The 13,939-nt window shown below is 37.9% G+C and overlaps 1 protein-coding gene across 3 annotated transcripts in view; it reads right to left on the reverse strand.

The window, feature by feature from the left end:
* Nucleotides 1–13,939, reverse strand: part of CLIC5 (chloride intracellular channel 5) — a 161,415-nt gene that overhangs the window by 54,147 nt on the left and 93,329 nt on the right. The gene's annotated exons all lie outside the window — the stretch shown is intronic.

Below are 13,939 nucleotides of genomic sequence, written 5' to 3' on the forward strand. Positions count from 1 at the left end.
ATTATAGTAGTTATATTCTTGTATACAGGAGAAGTATTATAGTAGTTATATTCTTGTGTATATAGGAGCAGTATTATAGTAGTTATATTCTTGTACATAGGGAACAGTATTATAGTAGTTATATTCTTGTATATAGGAGCAGTATTATAGTAGTTATATTCTTGTATATAGGAGTTATATACTTGTATATAGGTGCAGTATTATAGTAGTTATATTCTTGTATATGGGTAGCAGTATTATAGTAGTTATATTCTTGTATATAGGGGCAGTATTATAGTAGTTATATTCTTGTATATAGGGGCAGTATTATAGTAGTTATATTATTGTACATAGGAGCAGTATTATAGTAGTTATATTCTTATATATAGGGGGCAGTATTATAGTAGTTATATTCTTGTACATAGGAGCAGTATTATAGTAGTTATATTCTTGTATATAGGAGTAGTATTATAGTAGTTATATTCTTGTATATAGGGGGCAGTATTATAGTAGTTATATTCTTGTATATAGGAGCAGTATATAGTAGTTATATTCTTGTACATAGTGGCAGTATTATAGTAGTTATATTCTTGTATATAGGAGCAGTATTATAGTAGTTATATTCTTGTACATAGGGAACATTATTATAGTAGTTATATTCTTGTATATAGGGGCAGTATTATAGTAGTTATATTCTTGTATATAGGGGGCAGTATTATAGTAGTTATATTCTTGTACATAGGGAGCAGTATTATAGTAGTTATATTCTTGTATATAGGAGCAGTATTATAGTAGTTATATTCTTGTATATAGGGGGGAGTATTATAGTAGTTATATTCTTGTACATAGGGGGCAATATTATAGTAATTATATTCTTGTATATAGGAGTATAATTATAGTAGTTATATTCTTGTATATAGAAGCAGTATTATAGTAGTTATATTCTTGTATATAGGAGTTATATACTTGTATATAGGTGCAGTATTATAGTAGTTATATTCTTGTACATAGGAGCAGTATTATAGTAGTTATATTATTGTACATAGGGGGCAGTATTATAGTAGTTATATTCTTGTATATAGGAGAAGTATTATAGTAGTTATATTCTTGTATATAGGAGAAGTATTATAGTAGTTATATTCTTGCATATAGGGGGCAGTATTATAGTAGTTATATTATTGTACATAGAGGACAGTATTATAGTAATTATATTCTTGTATATAAGGAGCAGTATTATAGTAGTTATATTCTTGTATATGGGGGCAGTATTATAGTAGTTATATTATTGTGTATAGGGGCAGCATTATATTAGTTATATTCTTGTATATAGGAGCAGTGTTATAGTAGTTATATTCGTGTACATAGGGGCAGTATTATAGTAGTTATATTCTTGTATATAGGAGCAGTATTATAGTAGTTATATTCTTGTATATAGCGGGCAGTATTATAGTAGTTATATTCTTGTATATAGGAGCAGTATTATAGTAGTTATATTCTTGTATATAGGGGCAGTATTATAGTAGTTATATTCTTGTATATGGGGAGCAGTATTATAGTAGTTATATTCTTGTATATAGGGGCAGTATTATAGTAGTTATATTCTTGTATATAGGGGCAGTATTATAGTAGTTATATTATTGTACATAGGAGCAGTATTATAGTAGTTATATTCTTATATATAGGGGGCAGTATTATAGTAGTTATATTCTTGTACATAGGAGCAGTATTATAGTAGTTATATTCTTGTATATAGGAGTAGTATTATAGTAGTTATATTCTTGTATATAGGGGGCAGTATTATAGTAGTTATATTCTTGTATATAGGAGCAGTATATAGTAGTTATATTCTTGTACATAGTGGCAGTATTATAGTAGTTATATTCTTGTATATAGGAGCAGTATTATAGTAGTTATATTCTTTTTACATAGGGAACATTATTATAGTAGTTATATTCTTGTATATAGGGGGCAGTATTATAGTAGTTATATTCTTGTATATAGGGGCGGTATTATAGTAGTTATATTCTTGTATATAGGGGGCAGTATTATAGTAGTTATATTCTTGTACATAGGGAGCAGTATTATAGTAGTTATATTCTTGTATATAGGAGCAGTATTATAGTAGTTATATTCTTGTATATAGGGGGGAGTATTATAGTAGTTATATTCTTGTACATAGGGGGCAATATTATAGTAATTATATTGTATATAGGAGTATAATTATAGTAGTTATATTCTTGTATATAGGAGCAGTATTATAGTAGTTATATTTTTGTATATAGGAGTTATATACTTGTATATAGGAGGCAGTATTATAGTAGTTATATTCTTGTATACAGGAGAAGTGTTATAGTAGTTATATTCTTGTGTATATAGGAGCAGTATTATAGTAGTTATATTCTTGTACATAGGGAACAGTATTATAGTAGTTATATTCTTGTATATAGGGGGCAGTATTATAGTAGTTATATTCTTGTACATAGGGGGCAGTATTAAAGTCGTTATATTCTTGTACATAGGGGGCAGTATTATAGTAGTTATATTCTTGTACATAGGGGGCAGTATTATAGTAGTTATATTCTTGTATATAGGGAGCAGTATTATAGTAGTTATATTCTTGTATATAGGGGGCAGTATTATAGTAGTTATATTCTTGTGTATATATAAGCAGTATTATAGTAGTTATATTCTTGTACATAGGGGGCAGTATTATAGTAGTTATAGTCTTGTATATATAGGAGCAGTATTGTAGTAGTTATATTCTTGTATATAGGAGTAGTATTATAGTAGTTATAATCTTGTACATAGGAGGCAGTATTATAGTAGTTATATTCTTGTACATAGGGGCAGTATTATAGTAGTTATATTCTTGTACATAGAGGGCAGTATTATAGTAGTTATATTCTTGTACATAGGGGGCAGTATTATAGTAGTTATATTCTTGTACATAGTTGGCAGTATTATTGTACTTTTATTTTTACCTTTAAAAAATATCTATTCAGGAAGACCTAGTTTTTGAAACAGTGTTTTTTTTTATATTAGATATGATTATGGAATGATTCCTGTTAATATCAGTTGTGATGGGACTGGCCCTTATTTTTGTCAGACATTGGAGATTTTTCTTCTTTTTTTGGTTACACGTGATATTATCGCAGAGTGTGTGGCATCATGTGAATGGGAAATATGAGAATATAATAGCTTGTGCTGTCAGTAGTTTCCTCCTCCTCTGCCGTTTAGGGTATATTGTTCATAGAGGCTAAACAAACAGTAGATGGGTAAGATTCCTCTCCACGCCACTTTTAGACAACACAGTTCACAGTCTGTAGTTTGGTCTCTAATGACGTCTACGCAAAGCCGCCTCACAGCTGACTATTCTGTTTACCCCATACTGGTATAGAACATTGCAGACATATTTATTTTCATCATAATCTTTGTCTATTTTAAGAATGCTGCAGTTATACATGGCTTTATTTACTGCCATGTGACACTGTGTAGTCATTTTTTACTATTTTCTATGAGAAGTTGCCTGAATGACTGCTTTTGATGCAAAATATATATGTTACCTTGGACTACAACCCTTAGAGGAGTTAATTGCTTTTTCCCTTTGTTTTTTATGACAACAGGAAGCTGCAGCCATTACAGCTCGTATAGAAGTAGTCACCTGTTTTCCTAGACTCCTGAATGGTAAGCCTAACCTAGGAATATAGCAGTGTATAACCAGGCATTTAGGTAACCACATCTATTGGAAATGAGATAAAAGCGAGACCCCAGGTATCAGCTCATGGTCAGGGGACCTGTGAGGAGGAGCAGCGTTGTCCAAAATGTTAAAGACGTTTTCTGCACTGTGTGAACAGCACTTTGCACAGGAAACGCCAAAGCGAGTCTTAGCCCATTAATTATAAAATTTTAACTATTATTCTATTTTTCTTTAAACAAACTAGATCCGAGAATCTGTGCTGATTAATTTCACAATATATCTTATACATAAGGATCAGAACTTGATTTTTCTGTAGAATTTCAAATCCCCTGCTTCCCTTCACACCGCCACATTATAATATTTTGACTAACTGCAGCTACCACTTGGGGGAGCTCACTGCATACAGATTTATACAACTCCCATTAAAAGGTAACTAAACGTTCAACAAACTTCCCCACCAAAGACCCCCACCAATTGCTAAAACGAAGCGGCAGAAACGCTGGTGTGAGCAATCAGCTGCTTTGTTTCTATTCGGCTTTTTCCGGAAATCGATCGAGCGGTGTATGGGCTCAATAGAAAGTCTATGAACTCATACACTGCTGCATCGGCTTTCCAGAAAAAGCCGAACAGAAACAAAGCGACTCAGCGCTCACACGAGCGCTTCTGCCGCTTTGTTTTAGCGGTTGGTGAGGTTCTCCGTGCTCGGGCCCACACCAATCAAAACTTCTGACATGTCACTATGACATGTCAGAAGTTTGTTGAACGTTTAGTTACCCTTTAAACTCAATAAAAATCTGTTTTCAGTAAGCTCCTGAGCTCCCCCTAGTGGTGTTTGGAGACAGAAATATTTTTAGCATATAATTCTATGGTTGTGTGAAAGCGATCATTGGACTTGGAGCTCTGTAACAGAAGAAAAAAAAAAAAAAAAGATATATAAATTGAAGTTAATCAGCACAGAATTTTTAATTAGATTCAAAGAAAGCGATAGATACACTTTAAATTCTTTGTAGACTTGTGGAATTAGTAGCTGTTAAATATCTCTCTGGTGCTGCAAAATTCAGGAGGAGAACAATAAGAATCGGCCAGGAAAAAATAACATGGTCGATAGCGAACATCAAACATTGACTAATGCTCCTATTAACGCTAGGTTGTTCTATGTGCAAAACTGCTTTAATGTCTATGTATTTAGGTAAAGGAGCCACAGAGCCAATCTATTATCCAACATGCTATATGTAGTCAGTAGGTAAAGTAGGAACAGTCGTGTCTGGCTCTGCCGGCTGCAGGTGTGAGCACAAAGCCGTGTGTGTTTTTCCGCTCAATAGAAGTGAAAAGAAGACACAAAGCAATGAACAAACATACAATAACATAATGCGACCAGACTATAAAGCAACAAGCGGGAAGCTATAAAAACACAAGAAGAGTAAGTGATACCACATCTATATCGCTTCACAACCACAGTCATAGGCCCATATTTATCAGGCGGCATTTTAACCAATATCTAAGTGAACATTCGGCAAATTTAATGACATATGTTGTGACAAATTTCTGATCACACGTGTCTTATATCGTGAATCTGTCACAACATACATTACTGCCATTAAGTTTCACACTGGCTAAAATTACTTCATTTTTTTTCTATGCCAGGGTCTCTGTGGAGAAGAGATGCAGTTATTTTCCTTACTTTGGACTTTTTTTTTTTATGACTTTTTAAAAACGTTGCGTTTTATAAATGTGTCTAAATCCCGGCCAAACGGTAAGTCATGCTCACTTTTCACTCCACTTTTAGAAATAGTCTAGCAGGGCACAAATTCCATTACATTTTAACTCAAATGTATAACAAATATGTTGCATAGATAGATATGAAATGATAGATAGATAGATAGATAGATAGATAGATAGATAGATAGATAGATAGATAGATAGATAGATAGATAGATAGATAGATAGATAGATAGATAGATAGATAGATAGATAGATAGATAGATAGATAGATGAACACAAACACACAAGTTTGATCAGAACATTCCAACAAAATGAAGAAAAACGTATATGCAGGGGCAAGAACGCCTGTGACTGCAAATATACAGCACACAAAAAAATGGCGACGCACACTGCGAACACTAATGTCACCTAAACCGCTAAATATGAATATATATGCATTACTGCGAAATCTACTTACAATAGGGAGGTTCTTAGTGCACGTTTTTGATCAAAAGCATGTAAATAGCATGTAATGCATATTTATTTATATTTGGCAGTTTAGGTGACATTAGTGTTCGCAGGGTGCGGTCGCCATTTTTTTGTGTGCTGTATATTTGCAGTCACAGGCGTTCTTGCACCAGTATACACGTTTTGTTTCATTTTGTTGGAATGTGCTGATTAAACTTTTGTGTTGTTTATGTGATTCATATATGTGGGGTTAGTGATTGTCTCCATTTTTTGTTTTTGCACTCCTCCCATTCTGCCATGGGTGATTTTAATTATTTAAATGCTGGTTCCTACCATCCCCCGATATATGTACGCTTAGTCCCAGTTCCGGGGTTTATGTGCAGCGTAGGTCCCACCTATGGAGAATGCCTTGTCGTGGCAGGTGGGCTCACACAATTTGATCAAAAATGTGCGCTAAGAACCTAGCTATTGTAAATAGATTTAGCAGTAATGCATATTTATTTATATTTAGCAGTTTAGGTGACATTAGTGTTCGCAGTGTGATGTCACTATTTTTTGTGGAGAAGTGAAATGCCAGAATTACAAGGTGGTATTTAGCATTGCAGCCATTTACGTTTGAGGTAAGACATCGATCAGGGAAGGATCACTAATATGAAGACCATTTATCTAGATATGGTGCTGAGGTAAAATATGTCTGAGGAAGGACAACCTTCCTCTTCATTCTGAAAGATCTCATCACAAGCAGCTTGTTTCTCGTCTGGGATCTTTATTTCACTCAATTCGGACCACTTTTTCTTAAACAGCTCCAAGGACTCCTTTATCTGCATCCATGTTTTTTTGCTTCCATACAAATGCCAGAATCTCCACAGTTTGATCCACTCGTATTTTTTAACAAGCTTTTCGGGCAATTGAGTAAGATCCTCATCCATCCACGGTGGAAGCTTTGTCATCTGACTAAGGCACTGGAATAAGATAGCTCTTAACCACTTAAGGACGCAGCCTAGTTTTGGCCTTAAGGCTCAGAGCCCATTTTTCAAATCTGACATATTTCACTTTATGTGGTAATAACGTGGGAATGCTTAAACCTACCCAAGCGATTCTGAGATTGTTTTCTCGTGACACATTGGGCTTCATGTTCAAGGTAAAATTTGGTCGATATATTCAGTGTTTATTGGTGAAAAATTGCAAAATTTAGAGAAAATTTTGAAAAAATTGCATTTTTCAGAATTTAAATGCATCTGCTTGTAAAACAGACTGCTATACCACCCACAATAGTTACTAGTTCACATTTCCCATTATGTCTACTTTAGATTGGCATCGTTTTTTGAACATTCTTTTATTTTTTCTTGGACGTTACAAGGCTTAGAACCTAAACAGCAATTTCTCATATTTTTAAGAAAATGTCAAAAGCCTTTTTTTTAAGCTACCTGTTCAGTTCTGAAGTGGCTTCGAGGGGCCTATGTATTAGAAACCCTGATAAAACACCACATTTTAAAAACTAGACCCCTCAAAGTATTCAAAACAGCATTTAGAAAGTTTTTTAACCCTTCAGGCATTTCACAGGAATTAAAGCAAAGTGGAGGTGAACTTTGCAAATTTCATTTTTCTTGCGGAATTTCAATTTTATTCATTTTTTTTCTGTAACACAGAAGGTTTTACCAGAGAAACACTACTAAATATGTATTGTCCAGATTCTGCAGTTTTTAGAAATGTCCCACATGTGGCCCTACTGCGCTCGTGGACTAAAACACAAGCCCTAGAAGCAAAGAAGCACCTAGTGCATTTTGAGTCCTCTTTTTGATTAGAATATATTTTAGGCAGCATGCCAGGTTTGAAGAGGTGTTGAGGTGCCAAAACAGTAGGAATCCCCCAATAGTGACCCCATTTTGGAAACTACACCCTCAAGGAATTCATTTATGGTTGTTGTTACCATTTTGACCACACAGTTTTTTCACAGCACGTATTTGAATTGGGCTGTGAAATGAAAAAAATGTCATTTTTTCCAATAAAATGTCATTTGTGATCAAAATTTCTTATTTTCACAGGGAACAAAATACCCCATTTGGTTGCCCAATTTGTCCTTAGTGTGGCAATACCCCATTTGTGGTGATAAACTGCCGTTTGGGCCCATGGGAGGGCTCAGAAGGAAAGGAGCGCTATATGTTTGTTGGAGTCCAGATTTTGCTGGATTTGTTTTCGGGTGCCATGTCGCATTTGCAGAGCCTCAGGGGTATCAAAGCAATGGAAACCCACCAAAAGTGACCCCATTTTGGAAACTACACCCCTCAAGGAATTCATTTATGGGTAATGTGACCATTTAGACCCCATAGTTTCTTCACAGAACTTATTTGAATTGGGCTGGGAATTTAAAAAAAATATATTTTTTCCAATAATATGTCATTTTAGCTCAAAAATTCTTATTTTCACAAGAAATAAAATACTCCATTTTGTTGCCCAATTTGTCCTGAGTGCGGCAATACCCCATTTGTGGTGATAAACTGCCGTTTGGGCCCATGGGAGGGCTCAGAAGGAAAGGAGCGCTGTGTGTTATTCGGAGTCCAGATTTTGCTGGATTGGTTTTCGGGTGCCATGTCGCATTTGCAGAGCCCCAGAGCTATCAAAGCAATGGAAACCCACCACAAATGACCCCATTTTGGAAACTACACCCCTCAAGGAATTCATTTATGGGTGTTGTGACTATTTTGACCCCATAGTTTTTTCACAGAACTAATTTGAATTGGGCTGGGAATGAAAGCAAAATTATTTTTTCCAAATAATATGTAGTTTTGGCTGAAAATTTCTTATTTTCACAAGAAACAAAATACCCCATTCTGTTGCGCAATTTGTTCTGAGGGCTGCAATACCCCATTTGTTGTGATAAACTGCCGTTTGGGCCCGCCCATGGGAGGGCTCAGAAGGAAAGGACCACCATTTGGCCTACTGGGGATTTTCTAGTGCGAAGTCATGTATGCAGAAGCACCTGAGGTACCAGTACAGTTGAAACCCACAAGAAGTGACCCCGTTTTAAAAACTACACCCTTAAGGCATTCATCTAGAGGTGTAGTGAGCATTTTGACCGGAGACCTACACCCCATAAACTGTAATGTGGGTTCTCCCGGGTATGGCAATACCCTACATGTGGCTGTTATCAGCTGCCTGTGCACACAGCAGGGCTCAGAGGGGAAAGACGAGGGGGGATAAGCTGTGCGGAGGGCATCAGGGTAAGTAAAATTGGGGTAAATTATAAACCAAGGGATGTATGATAAATTTTAAAACACTCTTTCATACAGAGCTCTGGTTATTCGGGACACGTGTCACATTGATATATTGTGTCCTCCCTTATCCCCCTCTTATAGCAGACTTTGCACCTCTTTTGACTTTTTCCCTTCTTGCCAGTTTGGGGAACTTCCCCTGGAAAGTGTTGCCGCCCTGGTACGATGTGTGTGGCCCCGCTTCCAGAAGTACTGGGTGCCCCCCCTTCTTGGTCCCTAAAGATTAGGTTCTTGATAATCACCTCTTGAAATTCCAGGAAAGTTCCCGTGTGGCCTGCACATCGACGTAGCACGTACGCATTGTACAAAGCCATCTGTATGATGTGCACGGCCAGCTTCTTATACCTCACCGCATGGCGCTGTAGGGCTTCAGGACTTGATCTGACAAGTCCACCCCTCCCATGTACCTATTGTAGTCCAGGATGCAGTCTGGTTTGGGGGTGGCCTTTCCTTCATATATCCTAAACCCGTAGGTATACCCTGATGCACTCTCGCAGCTTATAAATCTTCACGCCATACCTTGCCCTCTTACCCGGCAGGTACTCGCGGAATTGAACCCTCCCTTTAAAATGTACCAGGGACTCATCAATAGAAATACACTTCTCGGGGGTGTATGCTTGGGAAAACCGGGCACTGGATCGGTCTAATAGGGGTCTCCGTTTATACAAACGGTCAAAACTGGGGTCATCTCGGGGTGGGCACGGCTCATTATCAGTATAATGTAAGAAGCGAAGTATTGCCTCATTTATTTATTTTTTTAGGTTCCAGTTCAGTTCTGAAGTTGCTTTGAGGGGCCCATATATTAGAAACCCCTATCAAACACCCCATTTTAGAAACTAGACCCCTCAAAGTATTCACAACAGCATTTAGAAAGTTTATGAACCCTTTAGGTGTTTCACAGGAATTTAGAGCAAAGTAGAGGTGAAATTTACATTTTTTTTTTTTGTCAGAAAATCCTCTTTATACCATTTTTTTTATAACACAAAAGGATTTATCAGTGAAACGCAAATTAATACGTATTGCCCAGATTCCGCAGTTTTTAGAAATATCCCACATGTGGCAATAGTGCGGTAATGGACTGAAGCACCGGCCTCCGAAGCAAAGGAGCACCTAGTGGATTTTGAGGCCTCTTTTTTATTAGGCACCATGTCCGTTTTGAAGAGGTCTTGTGGTGCCAAAACATTGGGAACCCCCCAAAATTGACCCCAATTTGGAAACTAGACCCCTTGAGGAATCCATTGTAGTTTTCTTGGGGTGCATGCGGCTTTTTGATCAGTTTTTATTCTATTTTTAGGTGGCGTGGTGACTAAAAAACAGCAATTCTACTATTGTTTTTTTATTCTTTTTTTTTTACAGCGTTCACCGTGCGCTATAAATAAAATATTCACTTTATTCTGCGGGGCGATACGATTACGGCGATACCAGATGTTTATAGTTTTTTTTTATGTCTTATGGCGTTTGCACAATAAAATACGTTTTGTAAACAATCACTCACTTTTTGTGTTACCTTATTCTAAGAGCCATAACGGTTTTATTTTTCAATCAATAAAGCCGTGCGAGGACTTATTTTTTGCGTAACGAACTGTAGTTTCGATCAGGACCATTTTTAGGTACATGCGACTTTTTGATCTCTTTTTATTCCATTTTTTGGGAGGTGAAGTGACCAAAGAATTGTGATTGTGGTACGGTTTATTGTTATTTTATTTTACGGCGTTCATCGTGCGGGATAAATAATGAAATAATTTTGTAGTTCAGGCCGTTACGGACGCGGCGATACCAATTATGTATAGTTTATTTGTTTGTTTATATATTTTTATTAATAATAAAGGACTGATAAGGGAAAAGGGGGGATTTTTACTTTTATTACTTTTAAATCTTTTATTTTCTTATTTTTACACATCTTTTTGTAACTTTTTTTTAACTTTATTACTTTGTCCCACTAGGGGACTTGAGGGCAGGAGGCCCTGATCGCTATTCTAATACACTGCACTACATGCGTAGTGCAGTGTATTAGAACTGTCAGCTACTCACTGACAGCAAGCATAGTGGGTCCTGACGTTGTCAGGACCCACTAGGCTTCCGTCTATGGCATAGCCTGACGCCATTGTTTGGTGTCCGGTTGCCATAGTCACCATCGCCGGCCGCTATCGCGTAGCAGGCCGGCGATGGCAGCTTAACCCCTAAAAAGCCGCGATCTCTATAGAACGCGGCTTTTAAGGGGTTAATCAGCGGGGACACAGCGATCGGTCCCCGCTGTAGGAGCTGTGACAGCTGCTGAACAAGACAGCAGCGTCACTGCTCCTGTATGTGTCGGGAGGACGGGCGAAACGCCCGTTACTCCCGTGACGTACTATTACGTCATGGAGCGCGAACGATACAGCTGCCATGACGTAATAGTACGTCAAGGAGCGGGAAGGGGTTAAGGTACAATAATTATCTCCCCTTATATGTCTTATGGAACCGAAAACGTGAGACACTTCTTCATAACCCTCCTTCATTTTCTTTGCTACTGTTTTACCTCTCCATTCCCTTTGGCAATATTCTATTATGTCAACTTCTGGTCCCACTCCTAAAGCAGAACTTATACCGTTGCCAGTAATCGATGAACCATTTAATACTATTGGGATGGATATTATTGGCCCACTAGAGAAAAGTTTCAAAGGTAACCGTTTTATTCTTACCATAGTGGACTACTGCACAAAGTACCCCGAGGCCATTCCTATGCGAACGGTTACTGCTAAAAGGGTTGTTGAGGAAATTTTGAATGTGTTTAGTGGGGTTGGATTACCTAAGCATATCCTGACTGATCCAGGTAGTAAATTTACCTCTTCTTTTCTGTCAGAAGTACATCAACTTCTTGGTATTCAACCCCTCAGAACAACCCCGTACTATCCACAAACAGACAGGCTGACTGAACGGTATAACCAAACCTTAAAGAATATGCTTAGGAAGTTTGTTCACAATGATCCAAAGCAATGGGACAAATGGTTGCCTTTCCTGTTATTTGCCTATCGTGAGGTTCCACGAGAGTCTACAGGGTTTAGCCCATATGAATTGTTGTATGGGAGGCGACCCAGAGGACTCTTAGATGTTGTCAGAGAAGTATGGGAAGATAAAACCAGTCATCAGAAAAATGTGGTGGAACATGTGTTACAAATGAGGGAGAAACTAGCTAAACTGATCAAGGTAGCCAATCATAATGTCAACAAAGCCAAAGTCTACCAAAAGAAATGGGATGATCAGCATGCCAGATATAAATCCATTAAAGTAGGTGATAAGGTTCTCCTCTTACTTCCTAGTAGTGAGAATAAGTTGATGGCAAGGACCCTTTAAAGTGGTTAGACAAACAGGTCCTCGAGACTTTGAAATTGAAACCCTGGATAAAAGAACAAAAAGTAAGGTCTACCATGTAAATTTATTGAAATGTTGGCTTGAATCAGAGGTTAGTGAAGAAAGTATCACGGCTTGTACCATTGCCACAGAGTATTCACAGGATATGTCTGAAGAGATTTATGATCTGCTGAAAAATCGTGCAGACGGGTCAGATGTAGCATTAGATATCAAGTTATCTGAGGAGCAACAATGTGACTTGAGAAGTCTTACTGAGTCAAGTTCACATGTTTTTGGAAGTAAACCTGGTTGTGTATCTTTGGTTTGTCATGAAATAAATACTGGGAATCATGCTCCAATTAGACAAAGACCTTATCGAATACCAGAAAAATTAAAGAATTTGGCAGACCAGGAAGTTCAGGAAATGCTTAAATTAGTTGTTATTGAACCATCTAAGAGTGCTTGGTCTTCACCGGTAGTGATGGGCGGGAAAAAGGATGGAACCATAAGATTTTGCATAGATTTTTGTAAAATTAATGCTATATCCCTGTAATGATGGGGGTAGGGAAACAGACAAGTGAGCCCTAATCTACCCGCCACTCAGTCCCTGCCTACTTGCAACGACCCGCCCTAGGCGACGGGGTACAACTGGGCGACGGTCCCTACGCTCAATAAGTGCACGACAGACAAACAGGCAAGGATACACAGAAGCAAAGGGAAATGGGGCAGTTGCCCACGGCAACACCGTGAACAACAAGAGTGGTGAACGAGCCGAGTCAAACCAGGAGTGTACGAGGTACCAAACGCAGAGCAGGAGAGTAGTGAACAAGCCGAGTCAAACCAGGAGTGTATGAGGTACCAAACGCAGAGCAGGAGAGTAGTCCGTAAGCCAGGGTCATATGAAGCAGGGTCAAATAGTACAGAAGCTGCAGCAGGGGTAGGAAACCAAGCGAGAAGAATCACAAGCAAGGAGGAACAGGAAAGGCAGGTATAAATAGACAGAGGGCGGGAGCTAGCTCCGTCTGGCCAGGCTGTGATAGGCTCTCCCACTCCTAAGCCTGCCATCCTGAGTGGTGGAAGATGGAGTCAGTCTCACAGACATAGAAGCAGGTGCAGACTGATTACCTATGGGCGTTGACACAGAAGCTGTGCCTAGCAGATCCTTTACAATCCCGTTTTGATAATTACCCAATGCCTCGCATTGATGATCTGATTGATAGATTGGGAGGTGCAGCTTATATTTCTACCCTAGATTTGTGTAAGGGTTATTGGCAAATTCCTCTTGATGAGAAATCAAAAGAAAAAACTGCTTTTGTAATGCCGAGTGGTTTGTATCAGTTCAAAAACATGCCATTTGGTCTTCATGGTGCTCCAGCCACTTTTCAGAGGGCCATGGACATACTCTTAAAGGACCATGTGGAGTACAGTGCTGCTTATTTAGATGATGTTGTAATTTTTAGCAAATCATGGAAAGATCATTTGTGGCACCTAA

The sequence above is a fragment of the Rhinoderma darwinii genome, chromosome 4 (assembly GCF_050947455.1).
Source record: "Rhinoderma darwinii isolate aRhiDar2 chromosome 4, aRhiDar2.hap1, whole genome shotgun sequence".
NCBI classification, from domain to species: domain Eukaryota; kingdom Metazoa; phylum Chordata; class Amphibia; order Anura; family Rhinodermatidae; genus Rhinoderma; species Rhinoderma darwinii.